Raw genomic sequence first — 20,638 nt, 5'->3', positions numbered from 1 at the left:
TACAACTAAAACATCAGCACCTCCAATTTTACAGCTATTTAATTCCAAATTAAATGCCCAATTAACCATTGACCAAATGAAATGTGCGCTGCAAAGCTTAAGGTTGTTCAGCCCATTAACAGCTTGTACAGCTTTCTGACCAGGGATTGTCTGTAGTGCTATAGTATTCTTCTGTTTACCTGAAGTGACTTAAAAGCCCTGGCCTAGGTTATCCATCGGTCACCGGCCTGTGTATGTATGCTCATCTACAATTTGCTCAGGTGCAGCTGTGTTTCCTCTTCCTCTCTGGACCTTTATTTGCATCTGTGTAAAGAACAATTATTGTTGTGTTTTCAAACCCATGGTCCATTTGTACACATTAGCAATGTGAATTTTAGAAAGAAAGTGTACACAGATAGTAAGGTTAGTCCTGTTGGTTCAATTCCTCCTCCTCACAGTTGATCACTGGTTTCGTGCAAGTGTAAAGTGTATTGTGACAGAACCGACTGTAGAAAAGGAATTGGTTCTGAAAAAGATCAGCAGAACCCAAGGTGGATAAGTCATTGGCCCCTGATGGCCTGCACCCTGGGCTGTTGAAAGAAGGCAGAGTGGAAATAGCAGAGGCTCTGGCTAAAATTTTTGAATCTTTCTTAAATATGCAAAAGTTGCCGTGGGGTTGGAGAGTAGCTGATTTAGCACCCTTGTTCAAGAAGGGAGAGAAGGATAAATCGAGTAACTATAGGCCAATTAGTCTACATCAGTTGTGTGCGAACGCTTAATTTCAGATAAAAGTTGTAAGCATTTAGAAATGCAAAGGACAGCCAGCACAGATTTGTTAAAGGCAAGTCGTGCTTGACAAATCTAATTGAGTTTTATTAAAGATTGAATGATTATATAGATAAAGAGAATGCAGTAGATGTCACGGGGGGAATTTTAACCCCCAAGAGCAGGTGGGTTGGGGGCAGATGGGAGGTTAAAGTAATAAGTTTTTGGAGTGGGACCGCATCCCAGCTCCAATGCGCCCACTTCTGGGTTTAACCCAGGCAGGTTTGTTTGCCTGTGCACAGCAGACACCAGAAAGTCCCGCCCCCACTTAAAGCCGGCGGGCCGATACTTAAAATGGGCAATGTACCACATTGAGATACTGCAGGTACTTAATACTTTGTGTATTGGAAAACATAAATGAATTTAACTATCCTGTTCGGGAATCCATCGCTTCCGGTTCACGTCAAGTGAAAGCAGGCGGGAAGGGCTCAATATTAGGAGGGAGGCGGGGTGGCAGCGGGGGGTCGACTGGGTGCGTGGGTAACGCGCCCAGTAAATTCGGGGTGCTCCGCACGCGATCGCAGTCTAATTGAAAGCACTCACCTTGGCTTCCGGGTTTCGCGCTGGAAAGCTGCGCAGCGGGCGGACTGCGCACCCGCATCATAGGCTGTCAGCTGGAGGAGCCCTATTTAAAGGGGCAGTCCTCCACTGACTGATGCTGCAGAGAGGAGCCAAAATTACAGCATGAAGCAGCCCAGAGGGAAGGCTGCTCCCAGGTTTAATGATGCCTCACTCCAGGTCCCACTGGATGGGGTGAGGAGGAGGGGGAGGACAGAGATCTTCTCCTCGGCGGACGGGAAGAAGTGGCCTGCCTCTGCCATCACGAAGGCCTGGCTCGAGGTGGCAGAGGAGGTCACCAGCACCACCAACATATCGCGCACCTGCATACAGTGCAGGAGGCGCTTCAATGACCTAAGTAGGTCAGCCGAAGTGAGTACACTTACTCATTCCCCTACACTCCGTCTGCCACATCACTGCCCCCACCCCATATCTCCTTCTGCACTGCCAACACTACTCTATCACATCACTCCTCACACCCACTCAAAGCTCATCCTCATCTTACCTGCACTTACTCACCTTGCCAGTACTCATCCCACCACTAACACTCAACCCAATCCTCATACGATCTCATGGCTCTATCTCATACTCACCCTCTCATGCATCTCTTTCACGGTCAGCCTCACCCAACCTACCACAACCTGTGCTGCAGCCACAGGGCACATATGTGTAGTAGGCAGAGTAAGGCAAACATGTCGTGATCATGAAAGGGATGCACAAGGGTGTTAGAGGGTTTGTCATGGTTTTTACTTATATTTGATTTCTGATCAACTCCCATTACATATTATATTGTCACCACTACTGCCACATCTTTGCAAATCTTGTCTGGTCTGTGCAATAATGCCCTTTCCTGAGGATCACTATGAAGACCCACATCTGATGCCGCCCATTGTGTCACTGCAGAGTGGATGTAGGTGTATTTACAGGGCTCTTTTGTGCAGACGACTGAGAGACGCCGGCGATGTCCCCGGTGGCACCCTGGAAGGATGCGGAGGAGAAGTTGTTGAGGGCAGTGGTGACTTTGACAGCGACAGGCAAGAAGATGGTGCTCGGGCCAGCCGGGAGCAGCTCAGCATGAAGGAGGCTGCAGATGTCCATGACTACATGTCTAGTGACTCTGAGCCTCCGTGTGCACTGCTGCTCAGAGAGTTCCAGGAAGCTGAGCCTCGGTCTGTAGACCCTGTGGCGAGGGTAGTGCCCTCTGCAACGGATCTCTCTCTGCCGTTGCCCTTCCTCCTGCTGTGCAGGTGGATGTGTCATAGCACTGTTTTGTGGAGCTCCACATGTCAGAGGTGGACTGCGTGGCCGGCGAGGCTGGTGATGCTGTTCGTCCTCCAAGGAGGTCATGACTGCAGCTATGGCTGCCCCCATCCAGAAGATGTACATTTGAGAGGGTCCGCAAGATAGGTAAATGTGTCTGCAGACCGGGGTTGAGGTTACAAGTTAATGAATTTTAGTGTTACGAAGAGGGTGGTAGAGGCCAAACTTTGTCCAAAGTGACAGAGTGGCCTCCTGCAATGAGTGAGGGTCTCCCCCACCCCCCCCCCCCCAACCTGTCAAATGGACCTTTGCAGCTGCCACAGGCTGGTGGCTGCAACACGTCCATTTCAACTGGGAGTGTTTCCCCCAGTATGGGAAACACTCTCAGCTGAGATGAAAATCCCACCCCTCCTAAAATATCCTACAAATCAGGTCTGCTAATGACCTGAAGTATCCAATTAATTGATTTAAGTGGGATCAAGCCGGCGGGAGTCCCGCGTGCGGGGGCTGAGAGCGCATCTATGCGCGTCACTGGGGAAACCCACAAGTGGGTGGGTTGGAGCCGGGATCCGGACCCGCCCCGGGAATCCCCAATTTTCAGAGCCCCCCCGCCATGAGCGCACCCGCTCGGACATCTGAAAATCGAGCCCCATGAGGCGAGTGCCCTTATTGCACTGCTTTTGAGCCCGGTGGGACCTATCAGGGATGATAAGGGTAACTTGTGTGTAGAAGCAGAGGATGTGGTAGGGTGTTAAATGAGTATTTTGTCTCCATATTCACAAAGGAAAGGGATGATCCGGACGTAGTAGTTAAAGAGGAGAGGTGTGAAATATTGGATGAGGTAAACATAACGAGAGAGGAAGTACTAGAAGGACTGGAATCCTTGAAAGTTGATAAGTCACCAGGGCCGGATGGATTGTCTCCCAGGCTATTGAAGGAAGCCAGGGAGGAAATAACGGATGCTCTGAGGATCATTTTCTAATCCTCACTAGATACAGAGGAGGTACCGGAGGACTGGAAGACTGCAAACCTAGTACCATTGTTTAAAAAGGGGACGAGGGAAAGGCCAAACAATTATAGGCCGGTCACCTCGGTGGTGGGCAAACTATTAGAATCAATACTGAGAGATAGGATAAACTGTCACTTGGAAAGGCATAGTTTAATCAGGGAGAGTCAGCATGGATTTGTTCAGGGAAGGTCATGCCTTATAAATCTGATTGAATTCTTTGAGGGAGTGACAAGGAGGATTGATGAGGGTAGTGCAGTGGATGTGGTCTACATGGATTTTAGTAAGGCATTTGACAAGGTCCCACATGGCAGACTGGTCAGAAAGGTAAAAGCCCACGGGATACAGGGCAATATGGCGAATTGGATCCAAAATTGGCTCAGTAACAGGAAACAAAGGGTAAAAGTCGATGGATGTCTTTGCGAATGGAACTCCATTTCCACTGATGTGCCACAGGGCTCAGTGTTGGGTTCCTTGCAGATTGTGACACACTCAATTTGATTCCGGGTTTCCCACTCGAATATCTGTGACGTGTGGGGTACCCGGCTCCGAATAAAAATTATGCCCCATGTATATGGAATTTCAGAAAGTGTTCGATTATCATTTCTATCCAATCATTTCGTGATTGAATTCCTTGGACCACGATGTATAAATTTCTCCAAATGTCTCTTTTTCTTGTTTGCGCATTAGGTCATCAGAAATGTCTTTATTTAAAAGCTTCTGGAGCAGGGAGGATTCTTGAATTTTCCAATAACAACAGCTAGTGCCATCTCCCTTTCAGAAATGAAACCATTAAAAAGAAAGAGAAAGCTTGCATTTATATAGCGCCTTTCATGACTTCAGAACGTCCCAAAGCCGATGAAGTACTTTTGAAGTGTAGTCACTGTTGTAATGTAGGAAACGTGGCAGTCAATTTGTGCACAGCAAGGTCCTACAAACAGCAATGTGATAATGACCAGATAATCTGATTTAGTGATGTTGGTTTTGATGTTGGATTAAGTAGTTCATCTTTTATTTTCCTGCCTTTGCAATGTTACCCTTTGAAAACCATCCTTTTGTCTGGGAGTGCATAAAAGAACACACCTGTTTCATGCATACTAAAGACATCACCTATGTCATAACCACCAAGTATGGATAGCAATTTCTCCCTTTATTCACTCAAAACATCCTCTGCTAAATCTGCACCTTCTCCATCCATACTAAACATAAGATTAAAATGTTTCTTAAACGAATCCAGCCAAACATTGGAAGTTATGGAATCTGTGTTTCCTGCCTGATAAGTGAACGTGAGAGTCTTTTCTATGACAGTTTTTCTTTTACATTACTAAAACCATCTTATAAAGCACCTTGCATTCCACCTACACATCCACCAAACTAAGAGCAGCAAACATATGCAGTCAGGCCTCCACACCCTGGACGTGTCTAAAAAAAACCGGAATAAATCGAATGACTGAACTGAGGGTAGGGTCAATCTGTGCTAACAAATCAAGGGGAGGGTTGTCAAAAATCCATACCTAGAGAAGGTAAAAGAAATGGGGCCATCAAGAGCGCATCAAATTGTGTGCAGCAAGTGAAATAGGTGGTAAAAGGAAGGGCTAAGTACTACTAACAAATCAAAATTGTTGTTTTAAGATTGCCATTTTAAAAAGCAGTATGCAGTAAAAGTTGTCTGCCACAATTTTACGCATTCTCTTTCTGCCGTGTTGACTGTTTCAAACAGGTGCAACACGCAGGCCCCTTGAGCCTTTTCCGCCATTCAATTAGATCATAGCTGATCTATATCTTAACTCCATCTATCCGCCTTGGTTCCGTAACCCTTAATACCCTTGCCTAACAAAAATCTATCAATCTCAGTTTTGAAATTTTCAATTGACCTAGTCTCAACAGCTCTTTGGGGGAGAGAGTTCCAGGTTTCCACTCCCCTTTGTGTGAAGAAGCTTGTGAATGAAGTATGGAACACCACAGGTGTCCATTTCCTCATTTCTGCTTTTATTGCAAAGCACTGAATTGTGTCAATCTGTTAGCTAATTTCATTTTAAAGACATAAGCTCACGTTAGATGTCTAATCTTTTGAACATTTAATCCTCGAGGCATTTATTGCAGCATATTTTTGAGGAAATTGTACTTTGGCTTTAATCATAGGTAATTTGCTTTACAGATATGGCTGTAAGTATAGGCTGCACTGTAGTGGGTAGCAACACTGGCACACTGTCTTTGAGGAGGTGAGATCGGCAGAACTGAGAAACCCTGAATGCTTTATTGCTACTATTTCCTGTGACCCAATAATGAAGGTGACATTGCTGCACCTCCATAATAGTGTGCTGCAAAAATCAAGTGTGTGGTTTGCATGCCACTAAATAGCTTCAAATGCTAACACTATGTGGCCGTGGCACAATAGTAATAAAACCCTGAGCCTGTCCCTAGTGAATAAGACGTTTTGAATGAATATAAGGCTCAAAATATGCTGCAATAAACGCCTCGCGGATTAAATGTTCAAAAGCTTAGACATCTAACATGAGTTTATGCCTTTAAAATGAAATTAGCCAACAGATTGACACAATTCAGTGCTTTGCAATAAAAGCACAAATGATTAGGGGGAAATGTTATGCTTGGACCAGAGTGATGTTTTTGGACGGCTATGGCTTGATCAGGAATGCTACACAATGGGCGCGAATGGAAAGGCATTTGTTATATTGGAATTCACTATTTGGAACAGACTTGTGTTTATCTGAAATGAAACTCTATTTACTTTGTTTTAAAAACTGTGCCACTCCCCCCCTTCCAGGTGATCGCCATTATCAAAAAAAGGTCAATAATTTCTAAGTATAATATTGCATTTAAATGTATCGGCTACATGACAACAACAATCAAATCTCTTCAGCGCATGATACAACCCAACAGGAACAAACCTGAAATTAGATCTTCCTTTCCCCAGGAAAGATTGAAATGGATAAATGCATTCCTGATTCAAGCATAATAATCCCAGCATAGATTTACAGGTGTATTTCACAGTGGCTTTCTACCAATAGAACAAATCATACATAACAACAGTTACTGCACTTCAACGGCGAATCATTGCGTGAATCAGTTTGAGATGTTTCGATGTGATAACGTTTCATACAGGTACAAATATTATTTTTATTTAAAGGAGGAAGTTGAGTAATATTGGAGTGTGATATGACATAATCCCAGGTGCCACATCATTGACCTTTCACTGTGTCTCTTTTATGCCACCTAATGGTAGGGAAAGTGAGAAATAGTCATTATACTCTTAAATAGAGTATATGCTGTAAAAAATGGTAAATTGCTGGCACTAAATTTAGTGTCATCCTGGAAACATGAATTGCAAGACACATTAGCAGGTAAGTAGACAGATAAATCCATGAGGACTTGATTGATGACACAATAATATCATCGATTGTTAGTAACATTTTTAACTTTAGAAAGAATTTATTTAAAAACTAAAATCAAAATGTATAAACTACGTTGCAATAGTACTTCAGAAATAGCATCTGCTGTGTCCCGACTCTGCGAGACAATCGACATGGTGTTTAAGCTGTGCTAACAGTACAGCCTGCACCTCATTGCAGCAGCAATTGAATGTGGGCCAAAGCTTCCCACAACTATAGCAGTGAACCTTAGTGCAGAAATGCAATCTCAAGGTTTGGCTGGCATTTATCAATGCTTGAAGTTCACTATTTGAGTTTACAGCATGATCAGCACCACTTGATTAAATGGTAAGTCCTAGATTTAATATATACATGTATAAATAGTATATTTTAGGTGTTAACTGTGGCTCAGTTGGTAGCACTCTTGTCTTTGAGTCAAGAAGGTTGTGTGTTCAAGTCCCACTCCAGAGACTAGAGCACAAAATCTAGGTTAACACTCCAGTGCTACACTGTCAGAGGTGCTGTCTTTCAGATGAGATGTTAAACTGGGGCCCTGGACATAAAAGATCCCATGACACTCTTTTGAAGAAGAGCAGGGGACTTCTCCCCGATGTCCTGGCCAATATTTATCCCTTAACCAACATCAGTATAACAGATAATCTGGTCATTATCTCATTGCTGTTTGTGGGACCTTGCTGTACACAAATTGGCTGCTGCATTTCCTACATTACAACTCTTCAAAAGTACTTAATTGGCTGTAAAGCGCTTTGGGGCGTCCCAAGGTTGTGAAAGACACTATATAAATGCAAGTCTTTCTTTTTGTATGGAGCAAACTAAATCATGTTTCTCTCTCATTTTCTATTGTCGCATAATGTGAACACTTATATTAAGGCTGCCCCCATTGTCATTCCTACCACAAGGTGTCACTGTGACCATGACTGGCCTCAGGGACTGACAAAGTTTGAGTGAAATTTTATATTATGAGATACAGAGCAAATTGTTGACATTACATACAATAACATCCAGCTTCTATCATATTACAAGTCTGAACACAGTCTCAACGGCCCAGGTGACTGTAAATTGCTTGTGCTTTGCCCTTTCCGTCTATTACAATAGGTTCAGTCTTGTAACTCACTTCAAATCAGCCATTATTCAGTGTGTAATATCCTATTCTTGTCCATTCCCATTGTGTGGAAGTCCTGATCCACCAATAACATTTCTTGGATAAGAAGTTCCACATTTAGTAATCCACCTTTGGTTGGGGAGAGTTGGTTTTGTTCTCTGACCTGTAATAAACACATGGCCGGTTATATTATATATTATTTTGCTTGGATCAAGATTTCTATAGTCTGCTTATTAAAGAAAGCACCTTTGTATAATATTTGTATCTCAATCCATGTAATTACTCAGGCTGCTAGAGTCTAAATTAAAACACTTCATTATATAAATATAGTACATATTTTGTAAAAATGTGCTGGCATGATCATGCTTGGTGTGTATGAATAATTAGGAACACGTTCTTCTTGGATTAGGATTACATGTTTAAAAGTTAGACCTGGATCATGATCTGAGTGTAATGGGACTGAATGGGAAATGAGTTGATCTATTGGCACATGTTTTATCCAAAGTTAACTGCAATTAATATTCTTAGTGCCGCATAATAATCATGTTTTAGAATTTATTTTTGTTCATTTATTCCAAGAACATTTTCAGTTGATGTGAACAGGAAAGCAATTGTGATGACACTGAAATGCTTCACTGCTGTAGTGAAGCCAATTGTACAGCTGTATTCAACGTGTGCGGCCAATACACCAGCACCTCACCCTCGATCATTATTCATTTTTTGATGATTGCAGCAATATCTTACACCTAGGATTAAATATATCAAGATTCAGACTTACTACTTTATTCAAATTAGCATTCCGTGTTATATTTCCTTAGTTTTTTTAAAGAAAAGTTTTTTCTTTTCGTAGTTTATAATACAACCAACTAGGAATTTACAAGAATATTTCTGCAGATGTTATGTCAATTAAATCGCTTTTGTGGCTTAGAAACTGTGACAGGAGGTTCAGAGGATCAGTCTGTACAAATACAAAAGTTTAAATGTGAACATGGATCGACGCTGAGCTAATATGGCAGCTGCTGTGTATTAATAAGATTCTGAACAAAAATTCATTGATATATTTCCCCCCTGTTTTTAGTTATTCTTTAGATTAATGTCCCGTGATGCACATCAAGAGGGTGGATAACTAATATGCTCCCAGGGTTCTGCTACTGTTGAATTGGTTACTAGGAAGTGCATTAGAGTGGTCCAGGTTGATTTGTCCCCTGGGTTTTCCTCTTGCCCAGTGAAGCACCTTTCTTATCCTCAGCAACTCATCCTAACAGTTCTTCTGACAGAAGGAACTCCCTCTTACTATGTTTCTTTTTCAAAACCCCAATCCTTTAGGTCTCCATTCAATTTGATCAATTGAATCGATCCCCAGTTTTTTCCACTTATTACTAAATATAATAAATTATACTTTTGGTGAACCTGGTGTTCAACAAGTTGACGCATGTTAGCTCTGAGGGAATACAACACTTTTCCATTTTACCATCAAGTTCAGGCTGATATAATATTCAGCAAAGCTTCTTCTACTCTACCCCAACAATCTATTTTAGGCTCAACCTCAGGAGTGCACCCCCTCCTATAGCAGCATGACACTTCCATTTCACACCAACCACTGAATGAGACTGTCCATTTAGGTGATAATGTTGAGCTTGCTGTGCGCAGTTTTGTAGGCCTCCATCCACTAGCAGCTGGGAGTAGGTTGATGCATGTCAGAGGCCATCTCAATTCATGTCATTAAGACGTTTACAAGTAAGAGATAGAGGGGTCTTCATTGCATCGGTCTGTGCTAATTTTAATCCCAGGTCCCAGAGACGAAAGGACTGAATTCAATGTGCCTTCCGTCCCCTGTTTTTCATGCATTTTCACTCCTCTATAAGGTTGTCTCATATCGTATCTCTGAAAAGGAATGCATCAACCTACTCCCAGGTCCCACCAATGCCTGCTGAGAAAATTATACATTTGGAATCCAAATTGTTTGATTTTCCTCTTCTTCCTTAAAGGATATGGTGCACCTCCAGTTAGCACAATTCCAGATGGTTCTGGATGAGATTGGGAACTCACCATGTTGGGAATTGACCGCAAGAAAAATTGATGCTGCCAGTGCATGGCAAAGCATGATAGTGCCATGCACCACTGTGAAAACTATTATTTTTATCACCAACTCCTGCTTAGCATCACTCAGTCACACTTTATTATTACCAGTCCTATTGATGACATGTAAATGTTTAATTGCCTCAGATCCACAAAGTAATCAACTTTTTAAAGAAAGATCCTTTAACATCATGAACTGCAAAAAGCCACTGACTTTTTATTTAGTGGGGATTTTCCTATGAAGTACTTCATTGGGATTGTTTTTCTGAGGTAAACTACTTTGCATTCGGAAACTCCAGTTATTCCCACTTCCTGCTTTGCAGTTGGTTTTTAGGATTCCAATCTAATAAATACACATGGCTGGCAGATGCTCAACCTAAATGCTACAGGGTTTGATGCTTTCAGCCTCCTGAGTGTTAGCTCTCTGCAGACCAGCCTTGTGTCCTTACCCCTCTGATGTTCTCTCGTAAATAGTGTGTTACGCTCAGGATAATGAATGCCCTGAGTAGGTGAGCACCAATGAATAGCCAGGGTCTGACAGCTGATTAATGAATACCATCTTCACAGGTGCACCATGCATCAACTGGAGGATTCTGTTTTATTATCTTTAAACACTTGTTTTCACAAAGGCTGTTTTATGTCACTGTAAAGCAAACTCCTTTTACTCCAACACCAAACACTAGAGTCGACACAATGCAAATTTTACTAAGTTAAAGATGTTGTCCATTATGGTGTGCCGCAGATGAATGGAGGTGGTTTTGTTTTTGCCTCTGGTGTGTAAACGCCCTACTTTTATTTTAAAGTTATTCTCCCTCCCTCTTTTATCCTGGTCTCCGTGGCCCACATACCAACTGTGCCAAAGACAATGACCTCTTCCTGGCCCTTTGGCAATGAGTAACTAAAAAGTGCCTGGGAGTAGGCCAGTGACAATTTTCCCCCTGATTTCCACTTCGTCCCCTTCAACTGAGTGATGACAAACTAAAATGGATCCAATCAAAATTCTTCTACTTTATTTTTAGTGAAACAATGCTGTTTTTTTTGATTATTTCTTTTGTGAATGAACTGATTTATTTGGTTAAATGAGAGCAGTGCTATAACCCCATGCAAGATTCTGCAATCCACTTTTTCCATTAATTCATAGGATCATTTGATTACTCCACACAAAACAGCTTCTTTTTCCTATCTCTTGCTGAATGGGAGTCTGTAAGGATTAAGGATGAACTTTGTCACCGCAGTTAGTTGGCCCCCCTTGTGAATTTTTCACTCCTTGGCAAAATCTGAAGGAAAAAGTGACTATTGCACGCACAGGAGTGTGCGTCTCCAATCTCCTAGTTCAACTGAATGCTCTACTCCGACACAATGAATTGTTGTAAACAAAAACAGAACACTCAGCAAGTCAGGCAGCAACTGTGGAGAAACAGAAGTCCGTCGGTCAATGTTTCAGGCCCAAGAAAGTTCCTCAGAACTGGAGAATTTTTGTGCTCATCGAGGTACTAAGCAGGTAGACCCAACCTCAACAACAGCGCCCCCTATTGTAGCACTGTTAACACTTGCATTTTCTACACCAACCTTCCTTTTGGCCTCTCTCAGTGAGATTTCCATTTAATGGCAATCTGCGCTTCATTATGGACAGATTTGCCCTCAAACCTTCCTCTACCAGGATTTGGGTTGAGACTATCAAAACTCTTTTTGTGTAAGATGCTCATACCTGACAGAGAATTGAGGTTTTCACCCCAATAGCATGGACTGGATTCAAACTCAGGATGCAGAGGTGAAGGTCCCCTTCTCCTAGTGTTGCAATTTGTGTAAGTGAAGTGTTATAGTGGTATTATGTACAGAACCTCAATAAGGTTTGTTACTTTAGAAAAAATATTATTCTAGCCAGCTTATAGGTGTCTTATATTTGTTAAATATGCTTGTAATGACAATTCTAGAAATATATTTAAAATAATGAAGGGAATTGACAAGGTGGACAAGGAACAACACCTTCTTAGTTGGGAAATTCAGAACAAGGGGATGTAATCCTAAAACTAGAAACAAGCAGGTTAAAAAACATTTTAAAAAATCTTTGAACAAAGGGTAATGAGAATGTAGGATGCACTGCTCCAGAAGGCATAGTTAGTACAGCCGATAAAATAGCAAACCAAAGAAATTTCATACAAATGCGCTTGTACTGTAATATTTGTAGAGCCCAATATTAGGTTATGAGGAAGATAGTCTAAGAAAGTGAGGCAGTTGTACAAACTGGGGATGTGAAAAGTCATGAAGCACTGCCATTTGGCCTGAGTTTGCTTCGTAAGTAAACATACACAAACTCCCTAGCAAATCCCATTCTTTCCTGACACAATCAGTTGCTGCTAACAGATCACCTTCTACAATATTGTAATAGCTCCCAATCAAATATTCACAGACGAATTCTCCACTATGTTATTTCTTTCAAATTTTTGATTGAAATGGTGGATTTTTTGGAAATGTAAACTTTTTTGTTGTTATTACTTTTAATTTGCTGTAACTTGGTTCATTATTCAAATAGCAGAAATGGTTCTGGTCAAATGTGTAATCTAAATAGCTACGGCTGTTCAGTTAATAGGACCGAATGCAATGGGCACACATGAAAATGATTTTGAATTACAATTTATTTAATAGAAATTTATTCTCAAGTGAAGCTGCCTGAAGAATTATAGACTGTTAAGCACCTAAATAGTTCCAGTATAACTTGAACTACGGAATGTTGCTCCTTATCAAAGGTTCAACTTTAGGTAAAACCCTTTTCACCTCAGGTCCCGCATTCCACAGCCAGGAAGAGGTGACTGCTGGCACATTGTGTGACACATTGCTGCGTGTGGGTGGGGGCGGCCGAGGGTCAGTTAACCTGACATCTGCTATTCGTGTAATGTAAAACATCAGCTGGCAAACAAAGGACATAAGCAAGGAAAAAATGAATTGCTCTATTACCCAAAGGGAACCAAACCCCACACCTCGTCAAAAGAAAAGTAATACAATGCGTTCCTTCGAAACTGCCAAGAACAAAAGAGACTGACATTTGCCAGGAATTGTCAATGGAGGTATCAGGAGATTTCTCATTTTCAATCATCTTCACTCCATTTAAACACCGGTGTACACACCCCACTGAGATGTTCTTGGCCATCCTTATATCACCAATTTAGTGTCAATCTGCAATAAAATGTAAACCGCCTTGTGCTATTAAGTTACGCTTATTAAGAACTGGTCTGAGGTTGTCCAAACCCATTTTATGTAGGACCCTTTCAACCAACACAGGAAGGTATCTTTGATCTGTTAGGTTGGACTGGATTCATTCCAAGTCATGAGAGATGAGAGGACAACTATTCATCTGTTAGCCTAGACAACCAATGTTGACCAGCTGTCCAACTGTTGGGAACTACATAAATTACTACTCGGAATCGACAGCACAGAAACAGGCCATTCGGCCCGACTCGTCTATGCCGGTGTTTATACTCCACACAAGCTTCCCTCCACTCTAATTATCTCTTCCCACCCTGCTCTGTATCCCTCTATTCTCTTCTCCTTCAAGTGTTCATCAAGCTTCCCCTGAAATGTGTCAATGCAATCTGCTTCAACCACTCCATGTGGCAGCGGTTTCCATATACTCACCGCTCTGTGTAAAGAATATCACAGCTGAGGTCAGTTTTACCCACACCTGACCACTACACATGTGTATTCACAGTAGAGATCACTGTATGGTGATCAGGAGCAGCAACCTTGGGCTGAATTTGCCGAAAGGCGCTGTGGTCAATTGTAAAGTTCCTACTGCTGACCCAGCTGAGATCTGCTAACACTCAACTGTTCGAAGTGATGGAGAGGGGTTAAGAACCAGAGTTTGGCAACTCTCCCAGCTGTGATTAAACTGCAGAGACCTCGTTTGACCTTGTTGAAACTTCATTGCGGCGATTGCTTTTGGTTATTGCTGAGCTTTGTCAGTAACATGAATAAAGGTTTTAAACAAGACAATGGTTCAGAATTTGCTGGAGTGGGGCATCTCGCAGCTTGCCCCGTTCGATAGATTCCTTTTCCTCACCCTTCAACTCGAAAATATTTTGCGATGCAATTTCTGGAAGTGTGAGCTGATAATGAGGTCAACAGGGCATCTGGGACCTTGGTGAATGACAGGACCAACCATTTATCTCCTTAACCAAGAGATTTAAGGATAGAGAAAGAAACAGAGGAATGATAGAGAAGGAAACACGGTGAATGACTGTCAAATTAGGTACAGAAAGAGAAATAAAGAGAGGGAAAGAAAGATTGGATTAAGAGAGAGAAAAGAGACAGAAAGGAAAAGTATGAAAACATTTTTTAAATTTTAAAAATCTCCAGGAATAATTTACTACCTGCAAGAGTGAGACTCCACAGTTTCAATTATTCCCTTTCTGGGCTGGAGAGGTTGAGTGGCATTACAGGAACATAAATCTAGTCATTAAAAGGGTCCTTACATTGCTAAGTACCAGCCCCAACTTTTGGAAGCGAGTTTAATTCATATTTACAGCACAAATGCAGCAATTTCTTGAAACTCATGGGGAGGTTGACAGTGAGTTCCCCGTTTTCGCGAGGCTAACAGCGGAATGGCGCAAATTGTCCAACTCATGGCTTATCTCTCCCTCACCACAAATCGCTGGACGATTCATGCACGACTAATGATGTCCGCGTTAAACTCGACGTTGTTTTCCCAGTAAATTCTGGGCCGATATCATTCAGTTTAATGAGATCAGCCTGATCTCAAAGCTCTTACTTTTCTGAGAAAATTGACAAGCTCAAACTGTACAGTTCTTAAATTATTCTTTTATCAGTTTTACCATGTTTTAATGGGCTGGACACTTCGTCTGTCACCATATCTTTACTACGTGTGAACCTGCCATGTCCATTGTTTTTGACATAATTTTTCTGAGCCAGGCAGCATATAACTCAATGACTGTCACACTGATAAACATTCGCATGTGCTGTGATTGCAAGGGCTGCCCCTGCACTATCATCCTGCCCTCCCTTTCTACCTCATCTTTTTCAATTAAAAAGTTGTCACAAATCAAAACCATTGTATAGCCAAGATTTAAGTCCCGATTTTAACCCAATCCGCCTGGTGGGAATGGGGAGGGTTTGAGTCGGAAGCATGATTTATCCCCCCGCCCAATTTTACGCTCTATTGGCTAACATTGGATGGGGTATAAAATGAACGTTTGACTTTAACCTGTCCTATTCCCGGTAGACGGGTTAGGTTAAAATCAGGACTTTAGTGTCAGAAAATTCACAGGATTTGACATATAGTTGAGCTTCTACACACCATTAAATAAAATTAAGGTTATGAAAAGCTTGCTTCATTGTTCCTATTAAAGCCTCAGCAGGGATATTTTGGTAAAACGTGGCTTGCAGACAAGTGAACCAGAGTGTTACCTTCCCTCCCCCAGTTTATTACTCTTTGTAGCAACCTCTTGGTATTGCTATTCAACCACAGAGAGCATTACAGCCCAGCAGGATCGTGTCGTTACCTCACACATCCACATACGCACTTTCCAGCTGGAGTCAGTGAACAGTTAGAAGTGGAAACCCTGGGTGGTTTTTCTCCACCCTAGCCCAGGGACAGTGAAGTTAATCTCAGCACCCTAACTAGTGCTTTTGGCTGAGACTAGCTATTTAAGCATAGATTAGAGATTGAAGCTGGGACTCTCTGGTCCATATGGCTTTAGTCCTGCACCAGACAGTGCTTTTACCTACAAGGCCACTGGGGGAGAACACATCTGTTTTACTGATTTTTGTCACAAGTTGGTGCTTGCAGAATCCCATTTTACTTTGTGTGGAATAAATCTGACACCGCAGTAATCAAGGTTTTACAGGATTAAATCACTCTTAAGCTGGATTTATAATTCAGAAGAGGTTTCTTAGGTGGTATGCCCGATGTCACTCTGCAGTTCACTTCCTGGTAAATTCACCATTCTCTACATATCCTACGGCCCTGCACAGGAACTTCCTAACAAGACTGTTACTGGAAGGGTTGAACTTTAAGGAAATTAAATGGGCCTTCAGCTGAAATAAGGGGAAAGGTTTTATTGCAATAGGAGGTCGATATTAACCCAATTTGTTCTAATGAGATTTGATTGTATTTGCAAGCCCTTCCCCTCCCCTTAAACAAAACATTCTGGAGTCGGTCCTTCCCAAAATATTCACAGCTGCCAGACAGGTAGGTGTTCCATATTCATGAAGTTCTCCAGTTCTCCGCAACATCTGCACTGATGTAGAATCTTAATCATTTTCTTGTGCTTTGTGGCAATACTCAAGAGTTGCTCTTGAACATTTCCTAAAGGACCTCAGGTATTTTCAACACAGCAATAATATAAATTCCAGTCAATGTTGAACCAGGCTGTGTCCCAAGCTGTATTCTGTATGCGTGGTGGAAAAAAAAAGTCCCAAAGGGCTGGGTCAGATAATGTTCCTCCATGAAAGATGTGTGCAGCTTGTTAGACGTCATCTTTTTGGAGTGTACTTTATTTATAGTAATTTTATCATACAGCCAGGGCAGGCCAGCAAAATTGGCCAGAGCAGCTTTATGTGACGTGCGCACGGAAATTTGCAATGCAGAGCACAAGAGACTGTGCATTCACGGGGGAGTTAACTCAGCCAGTCCTTCTCTTCTGGCTGTTGAAAGATAAGACCCTTACTGCCCAGGAAAATGCTGCCACAAAATGATCTGATTGTGCAACTCTAATCAAAGACCGGTAGTTACAGCTACAGGGGAAAACGGAAAAACACATTGGTGCATAAAGAAGCATCCAAAAATGAGAAGAATGCATAATGTACAGTCACCTTTATCTGTTAAGACCCAACCAGATTTCATTGAAGAAGCCCTGTGCTGTATAGGTTATAAAGAGTTTGAAGGTTGCTTAATAGCTTCCAATGTAAAATGTGGAGAGAATCTGAAAAGTAGATAAAGAGACAGGGTTACATCAGCAATTTACTCATTATAGTTTTAGTGTGGATGCTTTCATCTCCATTTCCACACTTGTGCTTCCTAGAGCTCGTTGTAGTTTCCAACTGGGGAGGATGACTGCACCTGCCTGTAGTTGTTGCCTCTATGATCCAGTGGGGAGAGAGCTTCGTGAGGTGGAAGGTCTGAGGACTTCATCTCACTCACATGGATTAGATGCACAACGCTGTCGGTAGCCCCCAGTACTAACACACGGGACCCCGAGGTAGATGGTGTAGCTAACAGTTCAAACTTGTGCACACATTAGCCAATGCATTGCCTCATCTCCACCTTGGCTTGGTGTCTTTGGGACTTGAACACATACGCATACCTTATAATAACCCCGTACCTGGCTATTTCTACCTTCTCAATCAGCACGAGAAAACAAAATGGCATGAATGAGCCATCGCTGGGACAATGCTGAATTAAAACTGTACCCAACTGTTTACAATATGCAGGTTTCCCAATACCCCTACCCCACAGGCCCTGATTCTGCTCACACAGGTCGCTGAGACGCTCTCACAGGCCCTGACTCTACACACACAAGGTCCCCACGGGGCTTTACAGGCCCTGACTGTAGATACACAAGGTCCCCATGGGGCTATCACAGGCCCTGACTGTAGATACACAAGGTCCCCATGGGGCTATCACAGGCCCTGACTGTGGATACACAAGGTCCCCATGGGACTATCACAGGCCCTGACTCTAGATACACAAGGTCCCCATGGGGCTATCACAGGCCCTGACTGTGGATACACAAGGTCCCCATGGGGCTCTCACAGGCCTGACTCTAGGTACACAACGTTCCATGGGGCTATCACAGGCCCTGACTCTACACATACAAGGTCCTCACGGAGCTATCACAGGCCCTGACTCTAGATACACAACGTTCCCATGGGGCTATCACAGGCCCTGACCCTACACATACAAGGTCCCCATGGGGCTATCACAGGCCCTGACTCTAGATACACAAGGTCCCCACAGAGCTATCACAGGCCCTGACTCTAGATACACAAGGCCCCCACGGAGCTATCACAGGCCCTGACTCTACACACACAAGGTCCCTGTGAGGCTCTCACAGGCCCTGGCTCCACACACTCCCATGCTGTACCACCAGCCTGCCCTAAATTAGCAATTTAAAATCCTGTAGTAATAGTTTGCAGCTGCATTGTGTTATGATACAGTCTGAGCTGAGCCTGCTGATGTCTATATTTCCAGGCAGTTCCAATTTTTAGTTATTCTTTACAGCATCTGTGAATTTATTTAGAGGATTACAGATTCTGGCGGAGAGTTTTCAGGTGAGGAGGGAGAAATTATTTTTTTCTATTTTTCTCCCTTTTCGCTTCAAAAATCTTGTTTTGATCCCTGAATCCTCTTAATTGGCCAAAAAAAAATTTTTAAATGAAAGAAAGGCAGTGTGGTGACATATTGATGTATCTTGCCATAAACATTATGAAGTGGCCTAAATTGCAAGTGTCAGGTTGACAGTCTGACCTGTGAGCCATAAGATAGTGCGTTCAAGCCCCCCTCGAGGAGGTGAGCACGTAATCTGAGCAGCACTGAAGGACTGCAGTACTGAAGGAGTGCTGCATTGCTGGAGGTGCCAGGGTGGGCTTTCAACTTGTGACACAGTCGTAAAACTGGCATTGCGGATCGGCCGCTGGTTAAAGGAACCGTTCGATGGGCGCGAAAACCGGGCGGTTTCTATAATGGGCAGTCGGCTCGCAATGCCAGTTGTATGCCAGAGTGGCAAGTTGACAATCTCGCCCACTATCTTTCAGATGAGATAGTAAACTGATTCCCCGTATGTGTGGGCTGGTGGAAGTAAAACCATCCCATGACACTTTTTGAATAAGAGTAGGGAAGTGCCCTGGCCAACATTGCACCAAAAAACAGTTTAACTGCTTATTCATCTCATTGCTGTTTGTGGGATCCTACTGTGTGCAAATTGTTTTCCTACACACCAACAGTGACTACACTTCATTGGATATGAAGCACTTTGGGATAAGGTGCAATGTAAATGCAAGTTGTTTCTTTCTAAATGGGTTGCAGGGCATGCTGCCTGCTGCTATATCAGTAACTTTAATCTATTTTTTGCTAAATCTTCACAGTGCTGTACAAGGTATTAAGTATAGTCATCTATAAATAGGGAATGTATTTTTTTTATATTTCTGCATTTTGGTTCAAAGTAGTACTGTCACTTTAACAGATGCAGAAACTTATTCATTCCTACAGGAGACACATTAAAAGTCTACATGACTCTCACATCACTAAATGCATCTGATATATAATTAATTTTTTGTTGCATGCCAAACCAGTAACTCGCCAAGGCTTCTTCGACAGCACCTCCCAAACCCGCGACCTCTACCACCTAGAAGGACAAGAGCAGCAGGCACATGGGAACAACACCACCTGCACGTTCCCCTCCAAGTCACATACCATCCCGACTTGGAAATATATCGCCGTTCCTTCATCGTCGCTGGGTCAAAATCCTGGAACTCCCTTCCTAACAGCACTGTGGGAGAACCTTCACCACACGGACTGCAGTGGTTCAAGAAGGCAGCTCACCACCACCTTCTCAAGGGCAATTAGGGATGGGCAATAAATGCTGGCCTCGCCAGCGACGCCCACATCCCATGAACGAATAAAAAAAAAGTACTCCATCCTTTGTCAGTGCTGGACAGTGGGGGCCTTTGATATACTGTAAAAGAGCTGACAGACTCCCCACACCTTTGGACCTGTGGATGCACCTCATATAGGAAGGGGAGACAACATGGACGAATATGCATCTAAAGGACAAAATGAATCTGCAGCAGCAAACAGGGGTGGTGCCTCCCATTCTCCTTCCCATCCTACCTGACCGTATCTCCAGCCTCTCCTGTTATATTTCAGATTTCAGATAATAGACAACTACTGGCCAAGTTATCTAAAAGCAAATTCTTGTCACATGTAAAGAAAAAGGTACATGGGGAATAAACGTTTGAAAAAGGGCTGAAATCACATTGATATTAACAATGAGCTCGGTGAATGAAGTTCCTCTGTCTGCTGTTTTAATGAGGCTACTAACCCTTTTCTACAACAGACAAAGAAATTTCATACCTGCCCTCATCATTAATATAGCATAGCGCCATTTCAACGCAAAAATCTGCACAAGGGACTGTCTCAAGGCCTCGTCCTCTAAAACCTTGTTAAAAATAATCTTAACAACTAACTTCTCTCGTGACACATAACTACCAGTGTCAGGGATTGGGAGAAGAATTTGAAAACTGCCAGTTTCACAATTACGAAATGCAGCTCGGCAACTCTCTCTAAACAGATAACATATCTCAAAATCAATTTCTGGAATGACGAGAGAGCAGCATTGGGGAGAAGCTGTGGGTTTGCTTCGCAGATGCTGGCTCTCACTATCACAGGCTGACAAGGACGAGAAG

At 42.8% G+C, this 20,638-nt stretch overlaps 1 long non-coding RNA gene across 2 annotated transcripts in view; it reads right to left on the bottom strand.

Moving 5' to 3' along the window:
- LOC137300414 (uncharacterized) overlaps positions 1 to 20,638 on the bottom strand; it is a 58,722-nt gene that overhangs the window by 1,756 nt on the left and 36,328 nt on the right. For both annotated transcript variants that reach the window (XR_010958083.1, XR_010958082.1), the window contains 2 exons: positions 8,153 to 8,303; positions 180 to 303 (listed from right to left, as the gene is read on the bottom strand). This is a non-coding gene — a long non-coding RNA (uncharacterized lncRNA). The remainder of the gene's footprint in view (positions 1 to 179; positions 304 to 8,152; positions 8,304 to 20,638) is intronic.

Source organism: Heptranchias perlo, chromosome 31 (genome assembly GCF_035084215.1).
Source record: "Heptranchias perlo isolate sHepPer1 chromosome 31, sHepPer1.hap1, whole genome shotgun sequence".
Classification (NCBI taxonomy): Eukaryota; Metazoa; Chordata; class Chondrichthyes; order Hexanchiformes; family Hexanchidae; genus Heptranchias; species Heptranchias perlo.
The sequence above is the reverse complement of the archived record's forward strand: the minus strand, read 5'-3'. Positions and strand labels throughout refer to the sequence as shown.